Consider the following 20,760-nt stretch of genomic DNA (forward strand, 5'->3'; position numbering starts at 1 on the left):
GCAGAATGAAATTTTAATTGATAAAAAATTGAACTTTGATGTCTTTCTAGAATGATACTTTGATGATGATTAGAAGACTCAAAAATACGGAGAATACACGCATTGAAATGTGTACTCATGCACATCGTTCTTTGAAGAGATGTAATTTTCCTCTATATTTTCTACAATTAATGTTTAAAATTTCATATACCTTGACATATATTTCATATACCTAGTAAAGTTACAATATAAGAATTTTATGTGAAAGATAATGTAAAACGATATATATGACTCTTCATAAGGACATTTTTTAGAGCTTCATGAATGAAAAAAAATATGCATAAATGTATAAGACATCTAAAGTAGAAAACTTGTCATAAAATTAAATACACGAGACAAATCGCTAGTTATATTGATAAAAATATAAAATTGCATAAAAGTTTTACGATTAAAAGTACAAGACAAATAAAAATAACAATCGTAAACCAAGTCTTTTTTCATAATCGAAGAGCTGAAAAATAAATTATTATTATTATTATAAAATTGCATAAAAATCCACTATCTACTGATGCTTACAGATCAGAATAATTGCAAAAATAAACAATATATTACATATTTATACAGGGTGGTTGGTAACTGGTGGTACAAGCGGAAAGGGGGCGATTCTAGGCGAAAAAAGAAGTCGAAAATATAGAATAACAATTTTTCGTTCGAGGCTTTGTTTCCGAGAAAATCGACTTTGAATTTTCGCTCGGTACGCGTGCACTTTATCGCGTCTCGTTATAACGGATCTCACTGTAGATCGTTGTCTCGATGAGAAAAATTAAAAAAAAAATTTTATTCTATATTTTCGACTTCTTTTTTCACATAGAATCACCCCCTTCCCGCATGTACCACCAGTTACCAACCACCCTGTATAACAATCGTTAAAGATAGTTGCACCCAATGTTGAAGTTTATTTTAAAAGATGCGCTAAATATCTTATAATCTCTTTGCAGATTTCTTTCAGATTTTATCCATGTAATCGCGATAGTTGGGTCTCGTTCATGTTACCTTCATAATATAATAATAATTTAATTATATAATAATGAATTATTATATTAGTAAGGATCGATAAAACATCTCTACGATCGACCAAATACTTTCGTGACACTAACTATACGTTACCATTGCAGTCTGTTTTGAATTTGTGCGCGTGCCTAACGAAACGCGTTCACGCGACTTATTTGTAACGCGTAGAAAGCGTTTCCGTTTGTCAGGTGAATATTCGGTAGCAGCGAAAGTTCTCGTTTAGTCGATATTAGTTGACGAACGCAAATACATAAAGCGGCGTTTGCTGGATGGTGTAGGTAGAATGTAAAGGTTAGATATGTTAGGAATGTATTTATTGGAATGATTGGCGTTCAGGTTGGGTGTTGAACCGTAGGCTGTGTTTGAGTAATTTATTGAGTATGATGGCGTTGTAGGCTTTGAAGCGTACAATTGAAGGTTGAACCTTTCGTAATTACGTCGTTTCTTTTTATTACAGGCAGAAATATTATAAGGGGTCAGTTATTCCATTGAATAATTGGTTGATAGTAGATTTTGTTTAAAAGTAATCATGTAGTATAGTTATATATAGTATAGACAATACGTTTATATGTAATTGTACCAATAGCATTTATAATACTTTACAATTCAATTAAATTTTATTATATAGCTCTTGTCAAATATTCTAATTTAGTTGATTACTCGATAATTAGGATATCCCTGAATTTTTCAAACTTCTCGTTACCAATAACGTTTTGGAAGAATTTGTATACGTAGAAATGTAAACAGTGGCTCTTCCTTAGCACGATGCGAGCAAACGGTTTCACTGTTTACGCTGTTTCCTAGTCCTTTGAATCCGGCCAGCGTATATATACGTTCCGTATATTTTGATTGAATCCGGACGACGTACATATACGCTACTGTATGTTTCGATTGAATCCACGGGAAATTTATGCGCGGTTTTGTTAAGTAGTTATTTATTTTACTTATTTATCTATGCAGTGCGGTTTGGGAACTCGGAGCTGCGCGCTTTTGCTGGCTTCTAAATTGTATCGAATATTTGAAAGTGTTTGTAATTTGCAGAAATTTCAAGATAGATGGTCAGAGTGATAGGAATTACAGTTGTTTATACGAAAAAGATCAGTGAAGTGTCTGTCGAACAATTAAGATGGAGGGGCTTTGAATTCGGTTTCTGAATGTTAAGTAGTACGAGTTACAAAATAATGAAAGTAGTTGTCGTAAGATGTTAAATTATATCGATGAATGTAAGTGGCGGTACACGATTAAGCGTTTGAGCAATCTGAAAGAAAATTGCATCAAACTGTATATTTAATTAATACAATTGAACTTAGAAGCTTAGCTGTTTCTACAATAAAATGATAAAAGGACTAGGAAGGAGTAAAACGTCGAGAATTTCAATTGGTACAACTAATGTCATAAGTTTCGTTTTCCTTGCAATTTTTGAATATTTAATATTTCTAATGCTTTGCTAATGTTTATCGCTTGTATTCGTTGAATTCCTTTCCTTTGCAGACAGGTGGTTGCATTAGAACGTATTTCGACATACGTTTCAAAGCGTCAATTTAGAAAAGCGATTGTGCTTACACCTACTTTGCTTGAGCAACAGAATTAAGAAATATCTGTACGCATGCAATGAAAATTGTATGTATATATTTGTGACAACTATCATGGATTGTAGGTACCACACATGTTAGACATTAATCTTCTTAGTTAAATTTCAAATGTTTAAGCATTATAATGTAATCGATCAATTTCACCGTAGAAATATTATTATTACGTAGAATCGTTAAGTTCTATTTCTGATAATTCCTCGTTATTTCCTAATTAGTTAGAATTAGCCCGCAGCGAAATAGAATCTACTGTTTGTGAAAGAAGATGGAAATTAGTCCAACAGTCGATTTTACGACAGACTTTTTCAGTACTGTAGTGAAAACTACCTGCATGCCCTAGATATTTTCACATTGATACTAAATAACGATAAATCCTGTAAATTGCATGAGCTGCGACGCAACATGAAAAATTTGATCCTAGAGTTTGAGATTTGAAATTTCAAAATATGAAGAAGATTTGAAACTTCCGGGAAATTTTGCAAGAACATTTTGAAAATTTAATTCATTGTGCGTTATACAATAATTGGTAATAAAATAACACAACGTTTTACACTCGAAAAATAATGTGTTTTGTTTTCGAGTAAAATTTCAAATAAAAATTTCAAGTCGAGCTGTTCGAAAACTATGGAACTTGGCCAGCAGCACCAATATTTACACTCCGTATATCGCCTCGTATTATTCATAAATTTCGTTCAATCGTGTGCATCAGTATAAATATATAACGATAATAATGAGATTCAATTTATTCTTCCTATCAGTTGAAACGAAATATTTGTATAGTAAAGCAACAAATTTGATGTCTCTTTGATCATCAATACCTCTCATTCAGTGACCAGAAGGCATTGATTCTCGTCGAGGATAATTATTTAATATTGATGCGAATGGATCGGTATACGGGACGATAAACGCTTTATCCTAACGAGACGGTTATAAATTAGCGGATTTTAACGTAACGTAATGCGATTATGCGTGGGTAACGTGGGGATTCCTTATCGAGCAGAACGATCAGAAAACAGACGGCAATTATTCATGGTCGATGATTTACTGGAATGGTATGTCCTGAAATCGACACAGTGAAGTCTCGATCGTCGTTACATCGTACAGAATGTAAAAGTCACATTTTCCAGAAGTAAATACAATCGACAATAGAGAATGTAATTTTTCTATAATAATCAAAGAGTCGATGATCGATGGCTTTTCGCCACATTTGCTTGAGAAAGTATGATATTTTTAATCAGATAAAGATTACACACCAAGGATAGAGTTTTCTAAAATGCGATATCAATTTGGTATTTAATTAGATGATTATACTTGTGTCATCTGGGCAACTTGGGATTTGAGAAATTGCTTGAAAATTCGAAATTTACATTTCGGGTGTTCCCTCTGTGTTCACTTTATCCGAAATTGTGATATGAATAGTAAATTCGAAGATTGATCTGTGTGTCAGAAAGTACTGGGTTTACTGGGTTCGTTAAAACTTTATAACTTGGATCTCGAGATTGTTAGTCCACAATCGATGTACTATGAATGCAATTAGAAGTCTCAGTCTTTAATAGCTGCCTTTGATGTTCCATCCAAGCAGAATGGAGCTGGATAATGAAGAAGTTGAACCTCAGCAGTCTGGCTCGTTAGACAGCCATCAGTAAATGAAATAATTTTAGAAATCACCTGTCTTAATCCTCAGTTACTAAAGAAATTACTCTCACGCTATTTATAATGCCCCTTTTCAGACATATTTCTACTTTCTTGTAGATTTTTATTTCCTCTGTTATTCGCTATATTTAAGTAGCAGAAATATTTCTATTCCAATATTATATAGTATTGCTATGCAGATTTGAATTCTCTTTATGTTATTTACTATTAAATATCACAATCATTTGTGCAGAATGGAGCTGGATAATGAAGAAGTTGAACCTCAGCAGTCTGGCTCGTTAGACAGCCATCAGTAAATGAAATAATTTTAGAAATCACCTGTCTTAATCCTCAGTTACTAAAGAAATTACTCTCACGCTATTTATAATGCCCCTTTTCAGACATATTTCTACTTTCTTGTAGATTTTTATTTCCTTTGTTATTCGCTATATTTAAGTAACAGAAATATTTCTATTCCAATATTATATAGTATTGCTATGCAGATTTTAATTTTCTTTATGTTATTTACTATTAAATATCACAATCATTTGTGCAGAATGGAGCTGGATAATGAAGAAGTTGAACCTCAGCAGTCTGGCTCGTTAGACAGCCATCAGTAAATGAAATAATTTTAGAAATCACCTGTCTTAATTCTCAGTTACTAAAGAAATTGCTCTCACGCTATTTATAATGCCCCCTTTCAGACATATTTCTACTTTCTTGTAGATTTTTATTTCCTCTGTTATTCGCTATATTTAAGTAACAGAAATATTTCTATTCCAATATTATATAGTATTGCTATGCAGATTTTAATTCTCTTTATGTTATTTACTATTAAATATCAGAATCATTCGTGTTCCTATATCATGGCCATATTGTACGATATAGTGCCTCTTTTTAGTCACTTTTCCAGTTTCTTCAGACAATTTTTCCACTAATATACTGGATTTCTCGTTTCAAGTATATTTTCTTCCTCTAAACCGTTCTTCACGCACTGGAAAACCTGTTTCATCGTAGGTAACCAAAATGAGATTAAGATACAAACTTTGAGATTTACAGGAAGTTTGAATTAAATGATAAATCACCTTACTCTGTGTTTATGCATTCTTCACAATTTTGTTTCGACATTGTACAAGTCTGAGCTATACATTATAAGAACAAGCAGGCTCCGTAAGATCTAAGCAACGCTAAACAGAAGTGTAATACAGCTTACTCGCAATCTGTAACACGACACCAGCAATATTAGTGATCCCGTTACGTTAGCACTACTTGGGTGCCGAGAGCTCACCAACCGATTCAGAGAGCCTTCAGACACGTAAAAGTGGTACTGTCCACCAGCTGGTGCATCGATGACACCGTAAATCGCGAGTAATCATGTCTGCACTTGAGAAACCTGCTCGGAACGATTTCGTTTCCTTTCTTACCGCAATAATTTATATGTGTATATATATATACATTTATTTATTTATTTAATATTTATTTAAGACAGCTTATATATGGTGTGTTAAAATAGTCGATAATATCGAGTTGTAGATGATTTCATATTAAAAAATAGGCGAAGAATACGAAATGGAATTTTCTCAATTTGTGGCTTTGCTACTGTGACGATCGAATTTTTAAATCTCTCCAGTAAATCTCGAGATTGATGCAGTAAAGGTATAATAATACCGGGTAGATGATAATTCTAAAAGCAAACATAAACGGTTTGGTTAGTAAAGTTTAGTTAATTAATAATTGGAGTTTAAAAATGTCGATTATTTTAGGACTCGATATTATCGAAAACGAGGCGTTAAGCAAGAAAGTTACATCGATTCGAACCGTGCTTATTTGTAAATTTATGTATTCCATAAATTTTGAAATTGATTTTCTTGAAAAGAACAGCTTCGAACGAAGAGATTGTTATTCTACGTTTCCCACTTGTTTTTGCACACGTAGTAAGTTATTGCTCGCTTCTGATACCATCTGGAGACACCCGGTATATATGTGCACTGTACACATATCTGGTGATTATTTATATTGGTGGTATAATAACGGGTTATGCGTTTTCAGCGTGGAACGCAGTATAGACAGCAATTGAAATTCATGGCTCGATAAAGCTTCATCTGGATCATTGCTTGATAGCGTTTGTGGATCTAGGAATCGCATAATTGCGATTTGGTAGGAAAAGGTTTCGTGGAAAGAAAGTTATGAAGTATTGATTATTCTAGGATCTGTGATTTAAAGCAAAATGGTAGTTTACGATGCGTTTCATATATGCGATAATTATGAATGTATCAATTTATTATTGGTATTTAAAAAATGTTTAATTAAGCGGTTAATTTCAGCATTCAGAATGTTAGAGTAAGCTTGGAGTTTAATAAAACTCGAAGCCTTGGAATGCACATAATGTATATTTCTTTCAAGGAGATATAGTTTTTAGCTTCGATGTGAACGTGAAATGTAAAATGTAAAATCGAGGAATATATAATATACAAATATTCTTATTATAAATTTTACGAAAGATTTTACATTTATTATTATTACATTTTTATATGATAAGAAATTAACAATTCATGGTTGAAATAGGCGTTGTTAATAAAAACTTGAAAATGGCCAAAAAATAATGAAATTTATGAACAAGAAAAATGAAAGAAAAAAGAATTTAAGCAATTTAGTCGATTTCAGTGTGGTATTTTTCAAAGCAAAGTAGTTTCTATAGTAAATGCTAATTCTTTATTTCACACGATGAGTATGAACTCGTCGAACGTAACTAACTGGTAAAAAAAGAGCCATTAAAAGTTCCTAGCAAAATTTCACAACATAAAATAACTATTTTAATACCCTTGCTCTATTAAAATTAAAAGTAAATTTTGCTGCAAATTTTGTCATTTTTCCGTAGTTACAATTTATCGTAAAAGAGATTTTTCCGTATCAGTAAAAATCGAGGATTCCAGGCGAAAGTTTCGCTCTTTCGACAAGAAGATCGCGATCTTTCGTGAAATTAATTTTATCACAGATCCAAAAACACACTGACACGAATCGATTTCGATAAACCGGCGATATCATACAACATCGAGGACTCCAAAACTTCTATCTACTTTTATCTAAAGAAATGAAAAAGAAAATTCTGATGAAAGTATACCATTTAAAAAAATCTAATTAAAATCTTTCTCTTATAATCGTCTAAAATTATCCTTAATTGTTTTACAATTGTCATACAATTTTTAATGCTCATTTGAAAGATTTACCTTTCCTCCAAAACTCTTTTACACGCCGCATTCTTGTTTGAGATGTACGCAATACCTAATTCAACTTGCCACGCTTGAGAAACAGGCTGACTCACTCACCTGGCCATTTAAATGCCTGGAAAAGAAATAAAATGTCGCACCTGGTGCAACGTGTCGTCATTCGCAAATCCTAAAATATACACACACACACACGCAGACATAAATGTAAATCTTATACAATCCATTAAATTTCATGGTGTCCATTTAAGGTGCATAAAAAGAAATCTGTATAAATTTCGTAATATCGACCGCACTCCCTAAATGGAGATTTTACTGTAAATCCAAATATATACAAGGTGTCTGAAGATTCTTTGAAGGTGTAGGATATCAGTATGGAATTGTCGTTGAGGCGAAATTCGATATGTAGAACGCAGTAAGAAAAATATAATAACAGAAAGGATGCCAGTGGCAGCTGGTCGATCGTTTCAAGTGTACAGTACACTTTTATTTTTAAAGGCGATCGATAACTATCGATCCTCCGTCGTTTCATTCTTAAACCTTGATTACTTTTAATCTTTCCTCTGGATAATTATAATTTTCTTCTTATTCGCCAAAACATTCCGATTATGGAGAATTAGAACAACTCAGTTTTATATATATAGGGTGAAAAATCTGAAGTATGGGGAACATAAATATTTCCAAAAATATGTGAATACAAAAGACGAATATGTACGTACATGTAAATTGAAATATATCGAACGTGTAAATATTGATGAATTATTTTAGGAGTGTAATTCTTTGGCTTAATTTGTTCCTTGTATATGAAAATGCTGGTGTTATTTTGTTAAAGTTTCTCGACTGATCTTTTCTTAGATGGAACATTTTGAATATGAACTAGCCTAATTCTCAGTTTGAAGAACTCGATAACTATAGTTATTCGATGTTTGAGAAACTTCAAATCTACGTATTTTGCACAATGTCAACCTTCGACCGAGATCTACCACTTAATTTTAATCTGTTCAAAGTATATTTTATGAGATGACTATCTTAGATATTTTGTGTTAATCGCATTTTTGAAAAATATTGTGCATGTGTGATTTTAATCATTGTGCTAGCTAAATTGTCCTTGTCGATTTCCTATTTGCACTTTTGTCCTATGAATTCTGATCTTTTTTTTTTTTTAATCTTCTCTATGTCTTTTCTTTTATAGACTAAAAGGTACGTAGGTGTTCTTGTTTTACGATCTTTATAAATCTGTTCATGTAAATCATCCATGGAGAACATGAACAATATGTACATTGTAGAGCTTTTACTTCATGAAGCTTCTTAAGTATTCTAAAGCGCACTATATAAAGACATTTGCGACTGATCAAAGCATGGAAACTCCAAGAATATGTAGCTGTCATAAGTATGGCCTTAGGCAAATAAGTAGAACTTACAATCGGAAACTTTGTCGACCATATAGAATTTTCTAAATTTCTCCTACTGTTCCCGAGTATTCGATTTAAATAGAAAATATTCGGAAACTAAGAAACATGAAAAAACGATACGAAACCGTTGATAAGATATCAAAAGGTAAGGAAAGTAACAAGAAATAAGGATGCGAGAAATGCTATAACTTTTTACTTGCCATAATAAATAATATAGAAATACAATATTTTATGGAATGTCTAAGTATATAGAAATACGTGTAGGTATACAAACTATACAAAGTAAAATATTTGTTACAATATTATAGAGGCTGAAGTAAATCTAAGATATTTCTTTAGGTATGTTTATAAAGATAGGAATTTGCATAAACATTTATAATTTATTATGAAACTCAAGAAAGCTATAGTAATTACAGATGGCTATAATAAGAAACAAATAGAGAAATAATGATAATTCTTTTAGGTTTTGTATTTACGTTTTAAATAAAATAAGGAACAGAGTTGAAAAATCGTTTCTCTCGAAAATACGTGGTCAACGTTGGAAAGAAATTTCTCTGAGCAATTTTAAACTCCTTAATGGATCCGCATGACACGAAATCCTGACACGTGTCCGCCTAAGGAGGTATAGGTATTAGAACCCTGTGCGTGAGATAAAGGAACTTGGAAAGGTCATTTTTAATTTCGTATGACGCAACTGGTTTAAGTAACGTGTTTGCACATATTTGCCCCCCGTTATCGCTACTCTCCTTGCTACGCATATATATAGGATGGTTCATGCAGCTGGGATAAATCCGTGTTTCTTTTTTGATCGCAATCTGCAACGAGTGCAAATACAAATAAAAGATAAAGAAGTCGAAGAATCGTATTTATCTTTATATTCATAAAGGTAGATGTCCATTTGCGAGACAAGGCCATCGTTGAAATTCGAATCCTCCATAGGCAGACTAGATCATTCGTGTCCATATCTAAATTCGTTTTTGCTGTTCTGGACTTTCAAGAGATCTTAAAACTTAATTACAACAATTCTGAGATATTCGTTGCAAGTCTTCGTTACGTTAGAAAGTCAATGCTTCAATGAGAAGTATTCGAAAGATTTTTCAAAGATGTTAAAAATTCGTTTCGAAGAATTTCGGGGGATAAAATTTCACTAGAAGGTTTAATCTGAATTAATTGTTCTATTCGGCGGGGCAGCCAGCTACGCTCGTTGAGGCCCAGAACTGAAAACGACGTGTCGCGAGTTCGAATCCTCGGCATACAGAGGAGCACAATTAGCTGCGGACTGAAAAAAGTTTCTTATTAAAAAAAACATACACCATTTATTAGAAGCATTTGTTCTATTCATAGAAATATCGTGATGATATCAACGAGTGTTTAAGAGACGAAAGAAAGAAAGAAGAAAAAAGGAAACAGAAAATGATAAAGAAACTCTGGTTAATCTGTTGCAACGAAATCATTCCCCTTGAACGACCTCATCACCAGACACCATCATGCGTTTCATAGTAGACGAAGCATACGACAGAAAAACTGTTTCGTGGCCAAATGGGTGCTGGGCGTGCATCTCGATGGTTTCTATCGCGGCAGAAATAAAGTCGCCGGAACGAATGCGGGGGCAGAGGCTTCTTAAAATAGCGTCGAGACCTCTGGATGGACCTCGCCGATTGTGCGTATCTCTTGGACATGATGAAACAAAGAGACGAGTCGATCATCGTCATTCGTTATAGAAAATCGGAGAAGCAATGTAGGAGGATATTTCCAAACTGGTGATACAAACCAAAAATGGGTGAATTTACGTGAAAAATGAGACGAAAAGTAACATTTGTTTAGTATACGTGTAGGGAGACTCGTTTCCAAGTAAATCGATGTTAAAAGTTCGTTAAATACTCGAACAATTGCTTTAGTTTCTGTTTCCTTTAATCGAAAAGATACAGTGAACGTTTTTGCGAATAAATGAATCGCCAGGGAAATTAATCTTAATCTCCTGAAGTATATTGGCATATAATGCATACAATTAGACTTTCTTTTAATTTAAGTGCGATTGTAATTAATTGTAAGTGATAAGCAGTATTTTAGAGAAATATTTTTGTGTATACGAGATTCTTTTTCAAATCATCGTGCATTTCAGATCATTGTGTTCAATAATCAAATATTTGTACATTATTTTTTGCAGAAGAAAATTTCTGTAATTTTAGTTAATTTGTCTCTACAAGAAGTTACCGCTTAATGACCAAGTACTTGGATATTATTCTTGTAAGAAAAGAAAAAGATAATTATCTTGTCGTGGTCTTAATATATTTGCCCTTCAAGAGGTTAACATCCAATGGTCACATATTTGGATGTTATCTTTCCAAGAGAACTAAGTAACAATTCTCGTCTTCTGGCCATAATAAATTCTTGAAGAAATTATTTCATTCGATCTGTTCAAATTGTTGGATTATAGTAAACGTCTCGTACAGTATATAGTAGATTTGATCAAAAAATTATACAACAATTACCGCCATACAAATAAAGCTTAATAAATTCCATATTACAATGTAAACTCCTATTATGGTAATATTATAATTATTATTGTTATATGACAAAATTCAAAAAATTCAATATTTTCTTATATAAAATTCTAGTACATTACGTATAGATTCTATCAAAAATTGTATACAAATTTTGGTACATCGTAAACTTTTCAAATTTCAACAAATTCCATATTACACCGTCGAATTACAGTTACACAGTGATATTACAAGAATTCAGTATGCAACTACGTTGTACGTACAATCTTTGTCGACAAAAGCGAATAATAAAAGAGAAAAGAAGGCTTAAATAGACGTGGAATAGAAGGCGGAGAAAAGAAGAGAGACGAATAGGAGGAAAAAAAAAAGGTAGTCGTTTTGCTCTCTTGAAGTCGTTGATTAGCGAGCGACCAATTGACGTGCTCCGTAACTCATCCATTCCCTTTTCCCATCTTTTTTCTTTCTCTTTTTTTCTTCATTCTTCTTAACGAACGATCCCATATTGTCGGATAGTTTAAGCTAGTTTCCTTCGTGACGATGCTCGTTTCGGGAATGCAGGGTCGTTTAACCTTTGACTTCGTAGTCACACCGGAATCGCGTGAAGAGTATTCGTGGGATTTCGAGCATCCGTCTACGAACTTCAGTTCTACTTATCTTCGACTCTGTTTAATGGCCGATTATCGTTGGTGAAAACAAGATATGATAATTAAGAGGAGGAAATTGTGTCGTTCCCTTGTTTCCACTAGATGTTGTTGTTGAGTGAAGAAAAATGAAAACTACGCGGTATTTTCTACAGTTCTACGTATTTAGAAGTTACGATATTTCTGATCGTTTCTGACTTTTTTGTAATAGTCGATCGTCATTGGTAAACAAGATATCGTAATTAAAAGAAGAAAATTACGTCTGTTCCTTTTATTCGTTAGATATTCTTAAGTATAGAAGAAATAGGGCTATGTGATATCTTTTATAGTTACATGTAGTTAGAAGTTATTATTTTTCTATGAAACCATTCAATTTTTATATCGTATATATTATACATTATATATTATATAGAATAGAAATTTCATTTTTTAATTTTTTTTTTTAAATTTTTCCATCGAGACAACGATCTACAGTGAGATCCGTTATAACGAGACGCGATAAAGTGCACGCGTACCGAGCGAAAATTCAAAGTCGATTTTCTCGAAAACAAAGCATCAAAAGAACAATTTTTATTCTATATTTTCGACTTCTTTTTTCGCGTAGAATCACCCCCTTTTCGCTTGTACCACCAGTTACCAACCATCTTTGTTTCATTTAATGGTTAATTAAATTGTTGATTGTGTATATATTGTTGAATTAAAAAGGAAAGAGTACATATTTTTATAGTTCGATTGAGATAAAAGTTACATGCAAATAATTGCGGCTACTATATATGCATTTTGAAGGAGATACGTATAGTAGAACATATATAGTAGTTCGTTATGGCTTTCCGTCTGGTTGGTGTGATTTTATTTTTGATCAAAGCTGTTATTGTTGTTTCATCAGACCATCTCTTTCTATCCTCCTCTTTATTGTGCGATCGATAGGCTATTTATACGAGGTTCTTTACCTCTTACAGTTTATTTAAATATAATATGAAACGGATTATTATTAACCACAGTGTGAGAGAAGATCTTGAAATTAACTTTTATTCTTTAACATAATTGCATGCATTGCGTTATACAATAGAACGTATTGACATAAATACGAATAAAAATTACAAACTGCTCATTTCTTTTAGCATATTGTGCCAGTTTAATGTGACATATAAATAAAAAAGACCTTCCAAAATTGGAAATGAACGGTAAAGAATTTCTCGGAAACGAACGTACGAGCGCAAACATTTAAGGAAGTGTTACATGACCCGATCCACTTCTCGAAGAAAAATTCCCGAAAAAGTAAAAACAAAAATTTCTCTTTAATTCAGCCCCAATTAAGCCGACCCGAACCACTTCTCAAAGAAAAGTCTCAAAAAAAAAAAAAAAAAAAAAATAAGAAACAAAAATTCCTTGATAATTTATTCTTCAATTAAACAAGACACTATAATTACTGTGTTTCATTATATTAGAAATTTCTTCGTTATGTACTAGATCAACTCACACGCGTATGATATATATATATATATGTTACAGGTAGTAAATCAAACGATGGGTAGACTAAAAAAAGTTTTTAGTTTTAGAAAGCATCGCATGACTCAACACACTTCTCAAGAGGAAAGATTAAAAAGAAAAGAAGAGCAGAAAAAAAAAGAAAGAGAAAAAGCAGAAGGAAAAAATTTCTCATAATTCAACGTGGCTCCAATTAAACATGACAGTATAATTACTATACTCGATCATGTTGGAGAATTCTTTATTATGTAGTGGATGAACTCGTAACCTCCTAGGTGATGGATCTATTTCCTCGTATCGTGAAACGAATACCGATGCGTAAGTTACTTGTAATGGGAAGTTATATAACTCTGGACAGGCAGGGAAATTGAGGAGTACCGTTATGTACCGCAACTGCGATAATCGAACTCCGCCCATAATTAAATTATCCTTTAATTGGATCACAATGCGACTATACACGGGACCCACGTTTCCTCGCGATGCATCATGTGGGTCCTATAAACGTTTCTTTTTCGAATCCATCGTTAATACAACCTCCGCATCTGCCATAAATCTTTGGTTGCTCGTAATTCTTCTCGTTCTCTCCTACTTACAGTATTTTTAGCTCGTCCTGTACACGTAAAACCGTTTTCTATTTACTCTTCGAGTTTCTCGTCTCTTGTTCCATTGCCATCAAGTTTGCCTGTTAACCCATTCAGCGTTCCATGAAAGTTTCTTTCGTAGACGTTTCTTCTTGCTGCTTGGCATATTTATTGCACCTTTTTCCTGTCTTTCTAATATTTATTTATTTCCATCGTACGATAGACAGGCGTATTCTCAAACCGTAGGAAATTTGTTCTTTTCTATGAAGCAAATTATATTTCCTATAATTAATATATATATATATATATATATATGTCGGAGATGAAAGGAAAACCGGAGCCTTCCCTTTGCAATTTTGAGGAAGCCTTCTAATGCTTTAGCCTAGATTTTATCATAACTGTAATTAAGCAATTGTCATTTGTAATTGTTTGATATTTGTGAAAGCGAAAATGGGTTCGAGGTGACAACTGGTCGCCGAACGTAGCCACGGTCACGGGATAAACGTTTTGCCTGACGAAGGTGTGGATCGGTTGTATTGTTCTCCCTAGAAATCACATAGAATTGTACTTTAGAGATGTCGATATAATGGGACACACGTTGTATTAGGAATCAATCTCCAGACAGAAACTGCCTAGTAACGGCGTTTGGATCTTTCTCGATGTTTCCAAAGAGTATACAACAAACTTTTGAGAGAAATTGCCTAGCAACAACGATTGGAACCTTCTCGATGTTTCCAGCGAGCATATAACAAACAAATGCAGTCGTATAGCGAAAAAGATTTTCATCGGATATTCATTCGTGTGATCGCCTTGGAAAGTGATACATCGAGCAATTTACCGAGTGTCTCAGCAATCGTATTTTTGTGTTTAAAATTATTCTACGCATAGTAAAGAGTTATCCCGTTGGCCGTGGATTCGTTTGAACCCCGGAACATTGTTAATAGCGTAAATTAAATTCATTATTCGTAAAACCTATCAATCGTTAATCTCATTATTCGTTAAATTTATTATTCGTAAGACATATTATTCGTTCCTCTTATTGTTCGTTAAACTTATTATTCTTTAATCTAATTATTAGTTAAACTTATCGTTTGTTAATCTTATCATTTATTAAACTCATTATTCATAATATTCTTTTTTGTAAAATCTTGTTTATTCGCGTAAATATATTCTCTGTTTTGTAAAACAATGGCTAATTCAAACGAAGAATCATTACGCGCCTTAAATCCTAATGATAACCCGACATATATATATATATATGAGATGATGTGCGTGATAGATAATTGAAGGAACACTCGAATATATTTAACGACAAATATTTATTAACAAATATATTCGGTGAGTACACTTGGCGTAAAACTCGCGGTTATTAATTTCGTTTATCAATTCGATATGCTATACGAGTTCGGACGATGATTGCCTGAGATTCGGACAGGCGTCTCGCGACTGACTTTTCATCACGATGATGCTGCATAGGAAAAACTATGATGGGGTGTGTCTAAGGATACGAGATCATCGGATTCGTTGAGCAAAGCGTTGGTTCGAAAAGTGAGGGAAATGCACGTCGCTGTTAATTGGCTAAATTTTGAGTTGGTGGTTGGAAAAGGGCGCTAACCACCCTTGAGAAAAAGTTGCTAGCAGGAAGCGTCGTACGTGAGGAAAGCAGATTTCCAGTATCTTCCCGTAGTAGGTGGTAGGTATAGAGACTGTTAAGACAGATTATTTGTTCCTTTTGGAAGACCTTAACTAAATAAATTCTAAGATTTGTAGCGGGTCCTTAGGCTAACTGAAAATATTCAGTAAGAATGTATCGGCATCTGGTAATCATCTTGTTCGAAGGATAGGGTCTTTGCATAGCGAGCCACGGGACAGAAACCGTTGGAAAGTTTGCTGTCGAGTGCCGCTACATATATTTTTTTTTTATTTATTTATTAAAATTACAATCAATTGTCGCGTTGAGAATTTTCAGTAATTTTTCTGGCGTGGCGCAGTGACATGGCTGATTATTTATAATAAGTTAATACTTATTATAGATAAGTATAATTTATAAGTGAGTGTTATAAATAAGTGAATATTGCTTAATTTAGGTAACTAATTGGCTACATATATATAAGATTAAATTCTTTTTAGAGTTATTTGTTATTAGATATTTATTATCGGATGGTGGATATTTGAAATTTAAAAATGTAGTAGAAAATTTAAAGATGCAGAAGTATGGCAGAAAAGATAGAAAATATTAAAACTGTAGCATTCGTTGTATAATAGTTTGCACGTGAAGCTTTTCGTGGAAGGTTCAGTTTTTTAATTGCGTTGATTAAAATATGAATTTTTCCACAGTCTGTTTATTATACGTATATTTTGTCGCTTATATTTGCATATGCATTTTGCTATAATTCTGATTTTCAATCTGTATCCGTATTTACATCTTCATTTTAATGCCATATTAATGTCAAACGTAAACAAAGGATACCTACGAGCATTGCATATGTCATTCACGTAAATGTGATTCACCGAGCAATGGATTGACCTTTAATTCGATCATGCCTCCTAGTCGTAAGTTACGTTTCTATTGAATATCGCTGAATGTCATGATGCATATATACAACACAGCATACAAATTACCCGAATTAATATTATAATTACCTGATGGAAAACCGAGTGCCCAATTTTACAAATTCCTCCTTAACCGTTACGTTACTGTCGTATACTTCTACGCTCAAATTCGCAAAATTATGTAAAAATAATACATCGATAATAATTCACAGTAGGATGTAAAAGTAATAAATAATACACACGAAAATAAAAACGAACGATATAACGGTACGTAGTAGCCGACATAGTCGTCATAGCACTCTGTTTAGTACGAATTATGTTTCCTTATTTTTCCCCGGTTACGGCGAAGAGCCGTAGGTCGTTCGGTTTAGCGTAGTGGCAACAGAAGCATCGTGTCGGCATACCACCGCAATGTACCCAATTTATCCCCTTTGCCGCGGGTCTTAATTAATTAATCTTCCAATTGAACCTCATCATTGCTTATCTTATCGCGTTGGAACGCTCGAAAGACTGCACGCGGCCAAACGTTCTGCTCTCTCTGTGGTATTCCTCCACCGCGAGAAATTCGTTTCGTCGCGTGGGTTCATTGCACCGTTTCAACATAGAACGAACAAGAATATTGGACGTTGCGATATACAGGGCGATTCTTTCCCTAGGGGTCTCCCTGAAGGAGCTCCGATCACTGCGATTTTAACCGGATCATACAGAGTGTTTCGTTTAGCTTGGATTTCCCCATTGGCTTAGTTACTTTTATCAAGAGAACAGATCGGGGCAAATTTGGTTGGATTAAAATGGCCAACATCGTGACTCGTGATTTTTTCTTACCTGAGGTTATTTTTAAATTTTTTTAAGATTATAACGAGATTGTTTTAAACAAAGAGGTTTTTCTTAACGAACTAATTTTTGTACATATCGGACGTATTTTTTTATCTTCGATGGAAAAGTGTTAAGGCAGTCTTCAAGTTGTTTAGATTCTGCCTAATTTATACGAGTACTATTATGAGAATCTTACGACGATTTAAAAAGTTAATGAAAATCTGAAGAATCTTAAAATAAATAAAATCTTAATAATTTAAAAAAATCAAGTTATTTACATTCCATCTAATTGATACGAGTATTAATATGACAATCTTACGACGATTTAAAAAGTTAATGAAAATCTGAAGAATTTTAAAATAAATAAAATCTTAATAATTATAAAAATCAAGTTATTTACATTCCTTCTAATCGATACGAGTATTAATATGACAATCTTACGACGATTTAAAAAGTTAATGAAAATCCGAAGAATCTTGAAAAATAAATAAAATTTGAAGAATCTTAAAAAATAAATAAAATCTTAATAATTTAAAAAATCAAGTTATTTACATTCCATTTAATCGATACGAGTACTAATATGACAATCTTAAGACGATTTAAAATGTTAATGAAAATCTGAAGAATCTTAAAAAAATAAATAAAATTTGAAGAATCTTAAAAAATAAATAAAATCTTAATATTTTAAAAAATCAAGTTATTTACATTCCATTTAATCGATGCGAGTACTAATATGACAATCTTACGACGATTTAAAAAGTTAATGAAAATCCGAAGAATCTTAAAAAATAAATAAAATTTGAAGAATCTTAAAAAATAAATAAAATCTTAATAATTAAAAAAATCAAGTTATTTACATTCCATCTAATCGATACGAGTACTAATATGACAATCTTACGACGATTTAAAAAGTTAATGAAAATCTGAAGAATCTTAAAAAATAAATAAAATCTTAATAATCTAAAAAATTAAATAAGAATCTTCGTATCAAAAAATACTAGATAATCCTAATTAAATCCTAATAAGAGTGTCTTCAATGACAAAACTTCTGAGAAGAAAAGAACCTTCACATGGTCGCAAGAATTCATTGGAAAGTCTTATTCGTAAATCTCCATGTCACGTAAGCGCTATCTATTCGGTATCTCAAGAACGTGGAAAGAACTCGTGTCCCTTAGTGTGTTTCGTTCGACGTTGGTAACCCTTATCAAGGATACGTGATGCCGTAATCGCATCGAGTGGATGATGGCTTGGCAGGCCTGAGACGAGAAGACGCTTCCTTCGAGTCTGTTCTATTGTCCAGATATCAAGGAAGAATTATCTTGGACGTTTCGTAAGACGTCTCACAGGCGGCAATGAAGGAAGTTCATTGTTCGATCGCCGACGATCTATCGGAACGCGGCCATAGAAATAGTCATTTCAAGATAATTCTGTATATGATGAAAAAACGAGGATCTTTATCTGTTCGATGGGCTGGAGTATTTTTCCTTTCTTATTGTCGGTATGATTCATGTTAAAGCAGCGATGTATAATTATATAATCCAGTAACGGTTTGATAATATTAACACGTGTGTCTTGTGCGTTCCATAATTTTGGCATATTACGAAACATTTACATTTAAATTTAAAAATATTCTTAAAGCGTTCATAGGATATAACAAAATAAAATAAATAATCAGAAAACAAACACGTAAGAATGTTACATAAAAAGTCATCTGCTAACACAAAAAGCAACGGCGATTTTGTTTCACTGTATCAACGATGAAAGCGACGAATGCGATATAATTTTCTAATTGCCCTCGATGTATTCACAATTGGTCTCCCACGGAGCGTATCTCCCCAGTCGGGCATACTATTTACTATATTAGGTAGCTATAAAAAGAATTGACATTTATCTTTCTTTTCTAACCATGCGTTTTTTTTTTTTTTTGTTACCAGAATCTATATTTCATTTCGATATTATCAGATTTTTCTCAGTCGTATGAAAGTACTATTTGCTACCAAGTGACAAACTTATTTAATTAGCGTATAAATGTTATGATAAATACAACGATATACAAATACTTTTTCTAGCCACTGTATGTATGTATTTACGTATAATCTAAGTATACACGGTGGAATCTCATATCTGTCCGTAAGCGTTGTCGTTTCACACAACGCCAAAGAGGCGGTAGCCCGTGAAACGACGGTGCTGGTGCACGTTGACGCGGAAACGCGGCGAACAAGGTGAACTATCTGGACACACACGTGTTGAACTGCTGGCCGACATGTGCGGCATCGAGTGTCGATACGTTGAGGTAGGCCGGCCACCGACCTCTCTACCGAGTTCTAGAGTCGACTCGCTCCGGCCGACTCGTTCTCCGTTCTCAACCGGTGTCCCGTCGCATACCGCTACATTTTTATTTATTTTATCCTCTATACGTGGACCTGTTCCAAATGCGTAATCGAAAATCGTCAGTTAAATCAAAATAGGTAAAAAAGCTACGGGGTGATTGTTTTCACGTTTTGATGGGGTAACGAAAAAATTGGAATATTGTTTTTTCTCTGTCATACGTTGGATTTTATATCTGTTATTTATTCGTTTAACGATACCTCATTTGTATTTTCGGACCTTGAGGGACGTTGGTCTTTACATGCTTAAGACTGTGGATTTTAAAAAAAGATCTTGGTTTGGAGGAAAGAAATTTGATCTTGGAATTAGAAGACAGAGAATCGAACACTTTTTTCTTATCCTATTTATTTAGATAATGTCAGATTTATATGAAAGATATTTGCAATATTGTATTTCTTAAAATTACCATCAGGAATTTGAAAACACTAGCGTTCCAACGTAAAATTCCAATTAAAAGAAGCTTAAGTATAATCGATATTTATTTTCATATTTTAAATTTGAAAAGCAGGAACTTCATTTTCATATATGAATGATTACGTAAGAATTGTATTGTCACGTTCGTACATACAAATATGTGGGACGTTTACGTAGCACTAATTAATAATTAATCGATATACATACAAGTGTTAGACTTATCTGGTTAGCCGTAATATATCGTAAAAGGTAGAAGTTAGTATTCAGTTAGTTTGTAAATATATAGCTTGGCGAATGTTAATTGCAGGCCTGCCATTGAAGCAATCTTTTAAAAAGATTCTCATAATTTCCTACTTCCACCAGTCAAAAGTGTTTGTCGTTCGTTAAGTAGGCGTTTCGAAATGAATGTAGCCGGGGATCTTCATTATACACGTTCGTGCTATGAAGAAACCGTTGTTCTCCATAATT

General features: G+C 33.1%; 1 protein-coding gene and 1 long non-coding RNA gene across 2 annotated transcripts in view; both read left to right on the forward strand.

Moving 5' to 3' along the window:
* The window catches only part of fax (failed axon connections), a 55,072-nt gene that overhangs the window by 21,005 nt on the left and 13,307 nt on the right, over positions 1-20,760 (forward strand). The window lies entirely within an intron of this gene.
* Positions 12,532-13,666, forward strand: LOC143302453 (uncharacterized). Its single transcript, XR_013057975.1, has 2 exons — positions 12,532-13,330; positions 13,606-13,666. It is a non-coding gene; the product is annotated as an uncharacterized LOC143302453 (long non-coding RNA).

The sequence above is a fragment of the Bombus vancouverensis genome, chromosome 3 (genome assembly GCF_051014615.1).
Source record: "Bombus vancouverensis nearcticus chromosome 3, iyBomVanc1_principal, whole genome shotgun sequence".
NCBI lineage: Eukaryota > Metazoa > Arthropoda > Insecta > Hymenoptera > Apidae > Bombus > Bombus vancouverensis.